The sequence below is a fragment of the Aptenodytes patagonicus genome, chromosome 18 (assembly GCF_965638725.1).
Source record: "Aptenodytes patagonicus chromosome 18, bAptPat1.pri.cur, whole genome shotgun sequence".
NCBI lineage: Eukaryota > Metazoa > Chordata > Aves > Sphenisciformes > Spheniscidae > Aptenodytes > Aptenodytes patagonicus.
In genome coordinates this window covers 4,665,498-4,672,401 of record NC_134966.1, presented here as the reverse complement: position 1 = coordinate 4,672,401, position 6,904 = coordinate 4,665,498, and positions in this window count along the sequence as shown.

Sequence of the window (6,904 nt, the reverse complement as noted above, 5' to 3'; positions counted from 1 at the left end):
AACCTCCGGCGGGCAAACCTAAGGGGATGCTCCTATCTCATTTGCTGTCTGCTCACACTGAAATCATGCTATACTTTGCTTTCATGAGTCTCTTTATAAAACATTCCCTTTCTTCCAAGAGGAACAGCTATCAGGGAGGGCAAGCAACTCCCCATATTTGGCTCAGGCTCCAGCCCCAGCATCTTGTCATCCTTCTCTCCCCCTCCCAGCCCCAGGGATGCTGGGAGGGCACCTCCGCAGCACACGGCACATCCCCAGCACACAGGGGACCTCCACAGGCATCTCCCCGGTCAGAGCAGAGGGCTGCTTTCCAGGCATGGCGCTTTTTAGCAGGCAGGCATCCTTTTATTTCCATCAGGGCTCTGAATAACACAGCTCAGACAGTTTCTGTCTGAGGCTGAGGGGCGAATCCTGTCACCCACCTGCCCTCAGCTGCTGCTGTTGGCAGTGAGGGGTGGGGGAAAACTGGCAGAGCGTAGAGCAGGGCTGGCCCAGCTCAGCGCCGGGCAAGATGCGGGCTGCTAGAGGGGGCAAGCAGCAGGGAACTGAAACTTGCTGACTGTGCAGGTCAGAAAGACATGGACCACAGTCTCAGGAGGAGCAGAGAGGGAGAAGACTGTGGGTTTTCTTATTAACGGCTTATTTTAATACTTAAATGTCAGTGAAGGGATGGCAGAAAGAAATACCTCGTCAGGGAGGGCTTTACTGCTAGGGTAGAATTGCAAAGAGGGTCCTGGGGGCCAAATACTGCTTTTTCTTGTGCTACTGTCAGTGTGCTTATTTCCCTTAAAGAAAGCAAAACTTAAGTGACCACAAGCAGGACCAGTGACAGGAAAGAGGTTGGAAGGATCTGACTTTAGACACACATTTGCTGACATGGGCGAGAGCTGTAGAGAAGGATTTCAAAACCCCAAGATGGGAGAAATGGAGTTGAGGAATAGGAAGTGCAGTTTTCACGGGCTCTGATCTAGACTCCACCTACCTCTTAGTGCTTCAGTAAATCACAGTGTGCAGGTTGTGAGCCCCATTTTATCAACAGAGAAAACGAGGCAGGGCAAAGACCACAGGCAGCATTTCTCATCTAAGGGGGCTCAGCAGTATCTAAAGCCAGGCAGGGATGGTAGTGTGCCCTTCCCAGCAGACTACACTGCTCAGAAAAGAAAACAGAGGGATTGCACCCCCGGAGCAGGAAAGGGGGCACAGGCGCCCACCAGATCCCACCAGATCCCACAGACAGAGCCCGTGAGAGAGGAAAGCAGAGCGACTTTCAGGCATCGCCTTGCGAATCCCGCAGCGCGGGAGCTGAACCACTGCAGAGCATCCCAGCGCTGCCACATCGGGTTTGTTTTGGGTTTGTTTCGGGTTACTGAGAGAAGAAGTGCTCACCCAGGGGCCTCTGGTGGATGCATTAAACTGGGCCACCAGGCTGTACGGAGCGAGGACTCGGGATAACAGTGTCCTCAAGCCCGCGCTGTGTCCTCTGGCTAATGTATTCAGCAGTGAGTTTAGGGGATCTCAGGAGAATGAATTGTCAGAGCGTCAGAAGCAAGCAAGTGATGGCAGGGGAATTACTGCTAATCCTTCTTGCGGACCAAAACACTCCAAAGGATTTAAAGACTGTTTAAAAAATGTAAAAAAACCCCGACATCCCTCCCTTCTTTCATACATTTTGGGTTGGTCACTGGCTGCTGGCTCGGAGCTGAAAGAGAGAAAAGAGAAACTTTGAGGAGAAAGGATGAGAGAGGGGAAGAAGAAAAGATAAAGACTGGAGATTAGATCCGGAGAAAAGCCTATCTTACCCTCTCTGGGAGTGTAGGCTGCAATTAAATCTTTTTTGCCTAACAATACCCCATTGTTATTTGCACAGTACTCAAGATGTGGCGATAAGGGAGGAAGGAGCTGCAGGCAGGGGAGGCTGCAGTTGTTCTCTTATCACTGTGCTGCCAGCAGTGTTTGAAATCCTCTGGCTGGAGGGATATAGGCGTGAGCCCTAGAGGAGGGGGTGATCCTGTGCTTCAGCTGAGGATCTCTCCCACCACCAGTATCGAATGTTTTTTGAGCAGCTCTGGCGGGAAGATTTTGGAAGTGCGGGGGCCATACACCCTCTCCCTGCTACACATCTGATTTGTAGACGTGGTCAAGACTTTACTTTCATCGCCCTTTCAACCCTCTCCTTAATGCTCCTCTTCGTGCACCACCTCAGCTGCGGTTCAGCAAAGGATGCTGTTGAAGAAGGGGTACAGCAGGGTGCTGCGGGGTGCCTAAAGTCTTTTGGTAAGCAGAGCCCACGCTTTGCCCATTGGTTCACAGCACAGAGACCCTGTGTGAGAGGGGTCCTCCTCCTCCTCAGACAGGCCAGGAGAAAGGGGGTATGTGCTGTTGATGGAAGGGCTTAGATACATGGGTTAGATAAGGCAAGCAGATGTCTGTTGCCTTGGGACCGTCTCTCCTCCTGTAACTTGTGTCCTGTAGTTGAGAATGACTATAAGCAGAGTGAAGAATAACAAATTGTGACCTGGAGGATTTTTTGTATGTACTGGTTCACTCCCTCTATATATTGGGCAGCCCAGCAGGCACAAAGGGAGATCTGGGCTGGGCTGCTTTTGCCCTCCAGGGCTGTGGCCCTGCAGAGATGCTGAAGTGCTTTCATTCCAGTCACCTGCCCCAGCTGGAGCCCCAAGGGCTGCCAGGCTCCACCGTGTCACCTGCAGAACAAGGCTGGTACCCATGCAATGCTCATATCCATCCCTCCCGCACAGACCCAGGTCTTAAACCAATACCCGCTCTGGAGCATGGGCCACAGGGGTACTGCAAGGACAGAAGACATATTAATACCATTGCTAAAGCTGAAGTGGCCCAAAGATGTAATTTGGGCAGCTGGTAAATACGGACGTGCTTTCAGGTGCAGACGTTTCATTTGCTAAAAGGGGAGGCTGTGGGGGGAAGCAATGCAAGGGCATGTTAAGGTAAGTGCCTCCATGCTTCTCTGATAGGGCATCTAGTAACAGTAATAGCTAAAATCACACTTTTTGCAGACTGAGGTCGTAGAGAGCATTGCAGAATGGGTTTAAGGCTCCCCTAATGAACACATGAAAGCATGTACATAACAGACTTCAAGGCCAGAGTTTCATCTGTATTTAAATATATTTAAATGGTGATTCAGTCCCTTTCCTCCACATGGGTAAGAACAGGACTAATGCAGGTAGTGAATGCCAGCCCAGCCTAAGCTAGACTCTGGGAACTGCTCCTACTGGGAAGACATGGAGAGGAACATGCAAAGCATCATTTTCATTCAGGATGCCTCAGGATAATGTTTTGAGAGGGTGAACGAGGCTCTCCCAGCAAGGAAGCACCAGGGTGAGAACCTCACAGGTCCCAAATCTGGGCTCTCCCCAGCAGGACTTGCTGAACAGAGCAGAATTACCTCCCTCTTCTCAGGAGTGATGGAAAACACACCACTGCTACCTTAGTTGCTCTGTGAATAGGCACCAGTATGCAAAAACCCGATTTAAAAGCAATTTCTCAGAGGTACTGATTTCAAAACATTTTCTTATCACCATTATGCAAAAAGGTAGCACTTATTGACTCATCACAAAACTTCTGCCTCCTAGGTTCTTTAGGCTGTTAGTGCTGGAAACCCTGGGGCCAGGCAACCTCCAGCAGCTGAGATTCACACAGCTGCTAAATTGTGGCCACTTTCCCTGAGATCCTGCACCAATCTCTTTCCTATTCTTTCTATTCCTTTTTCTCGATTTTCACGGCTTTTAACAGAGCTGTCCTCAATTATGCAATGTTTCTATCTCTGTGCTCGCAGCAGCGCAGGCAGGTCCAGGCTGGTGGATTATTGACTTTGCCCTCTACATGACCTTGAAGCTGAGGAAGGTTAGCGCTACTGGCAGACGGGCCTTTCTTCTGCAAATCATACTTTGCTGTCATTTGTCCCAATCCTCCGCCTGAGCTGCGATGGCAAAGAGCAACTTGTTAAGGAATTGCTTCTTTCCTACCATGTTCAATTGCTCTCAGTCTCGGGCAGTTCGTATTGATTGACCGCACCTACTCAAGGTGTTTTGCAAAAGGCACTTAGTGAAATTCATTCTGGGGATTCTTCGGTGTTTTTTACTGCCCGAACCACATGTGTGATACAGCCAGGTGAAGGTTTAACTTTCAGAGGGTCGGAGTAAGAGCTGTCATGGAAGTGGAATTTCCATTTTGTCAAAAGTTCTGCTTTTCAACATGGTACAAAAATGAAAAATCATTAGTTTTCCCACAAAAAGAAATTTGTGGGTTTTATTTTGGGTAGGTAGAAAAATTTTTACATTTTGGTTTTGTTTTGGGAGGCTAGTCAGATTATATAAATAGAAAGAAATTTCAAAATGAAAAGGTACTCTGAGAAACAACAGCATAAGCCTAAACTGACTTTTTTTTTAAATGATGTTGTAGAGCAATTTAACTTTTATTTGAAATCCTTTTTGCCAACCCCTCCAAAACATTGCAAAAATCACTGTTTCCATGTGAAGTGTCTATTCCAAGATTACAACCCCATGCAATACTAAACCAGAAACCCTGCTATGACAATTTCTGTTCCATAGATTCACTACGCTACCTCATTAAATTACATAAACCACCTACGAAATAGCGTTTGCCAAAGGACGAACACTCTCCCAGAAAAGTTTCAACCTGTTCCTGCCACGTAGCAGTCAGTCCAGAGAAACCAGCTGCTTTTTCTTCTTTTGTTGATTTTTTAACTGACACTGGAAGTCTGTGCTAGTACTTGGGGAGGCCAAGGGAGCATTCACGCAGTGCTGTTCCTGCAGCCAGCCAGATCCAGGCGGCCATCAATGCAAACGGCTCTAGTTTTCAGCTTTTACATAATGCCTCTGCACAGTGTGGAGACCACAAATGCAATCATGCTAATGAGGCCTTGCTCCCTTCAGAGCCCTCACTGCAAACCACGTCTTGGCGATGATGCCAGCACATCATGACGGCCTGCCTCTGAGACATCACCCTCTGCAATGCAAGTAGACCTGAGCTTCATCTGTACCGGCATTTTGCACGGGTCAAATTAAGCACATAGTGAAATCAGGGCACATCCCCATTACAAATGAAATTAAATAGCTTGGATGCAACAGCCCTTTGGAGCTTCATCTCCATCTGTTTTTATGACCTGGGTAAAATAGATGCTTTAATAACTGGAACATGTTCAGCTATTTACATGAGAGATGAATGCAGACCTGCACGGACGTTTGGTTGGCTGCTCATTTATTCACCCACACGAGTAAATAATATCAAAGCTACCTGCTGCACAGTGAACACTTTCAAACAACAATGCATGCCAACATGTTTGGACATATGAGAACGTTCTGAGTTTTCCTTTGGAAATTTGCTTCCTATAACAAAGGCAAATAGGTATTTCTGTTTGAACCACAATATTTTCCCCATTTATATTATTGCGGAAAGTTGTTTTGAGTCTTCCAAAAACAAATCTACTTTTTCTCTGCTGGGTAAATGGTGAAAATATAATTGTTCACACAGCCTTTTCCCTCCTAGACTCATAAACCACAAAGTGTGGAAGACGGGCACTGCCAGGGCAGGTTAATGACCCCTCGGGGAGGCCTGGGAGCCACTCACCCAGCAGAACCCGTGGCTGTGTGGATGGACATTCGTAGCACATGGCTGTGCCTGGCACCCAGGTCCCACCAAGGGCTGTTCCTGTCACCAGCCAGCCTGTCCTCCTGAGCCTCGTTGTGCCACACAGCAAAAAAACCCAATCCTGGTTCTGTTGCTGAAGGTCTCAGCAATAAAAGAAATCAGCTTGTGTCTTCAAAGCACCAACTACTGCTGATGCCAAGGGAAATCTCTAAATGCATGGAGGGAAGCAGGAGTGTTAGTGACTGTGGGGCTTGCAGAGGATGAACCTCGGCCAAACTCCCTTGTTTTCTGAATGCCCCAGCCTCCAGTCTCTGTCTCACTGCACCGCCTTGCTCCCCTCACCCCTTCCAGAAGCTATGATGGGGTTTGTGCTTTCTCTCCGGCACTAAGAAAGCCTGGGGCGAGTCACGTATCCACCTCTACTGTGGAGACTGAATAGGAAGAGAACAAGTGATTGGTTTCTTTTTAAATTGTACAGGTGGGAGCCTCCTCTCAGCATCACCCCACCTCTCCTCCTAAAGTTGCTTTGATATTCAACAAACACTCACTTTTTAAACAATACTGTCCTAAACCCTTATTATAATGCCCAGAACCACTTGCAGGCTTTCTGAAACTCATTATTACAATTACAATCAAGAATCATAGGACACTGCTTTGTGCCAGAAATACATATACGCTGAATTGTTTGTAGAGGAGCCACAGAAAGAAAGAGTGAGGGAGAAATGCCGCTTCAGTGCTGCTCAATTCAGGAGCGGGAACTCCCACCCCATTTAACTTTTCCTCTTTTGTTTTCCAATTTAACTTGTAGCTGCAGAAATCCGGGCTAATATTTGCTTTGTCCTCCGTGCTGTCCTTTGGCCTCAATCCAGGGAACCTCGAGCTGTGCCCTGGTTTACTGCACACACACTCCCTCCCCGGCTCCAGCAGCCTCTGCCCCTGAGTGAGGGGGCAGGTCTGCTGGCAAGATGCAGCGCTTTGGTCCCGTCAATCACAGCAGAGGCAAGAAGCAGCCCACTTTGGAAATTGCTGCAGCAGTACTTAGCAGATGCAAAACAAACTCGCTGGGCAAGTGAACACAGCATCGAGCTTAGTTTTATTAAAGCTTCGCCCCTTATAGAGGGCTGTGGGGATTTTTGGTAGTGTTATCCCAATATACTACTGACACAGCACATAGAGAAGGAACTGTGATTCAGCTTTTGCCAGCACAACCCCTGGAACTAGCTCTCCCTCTTTTGCAAATAGTGTCTGATGTCGA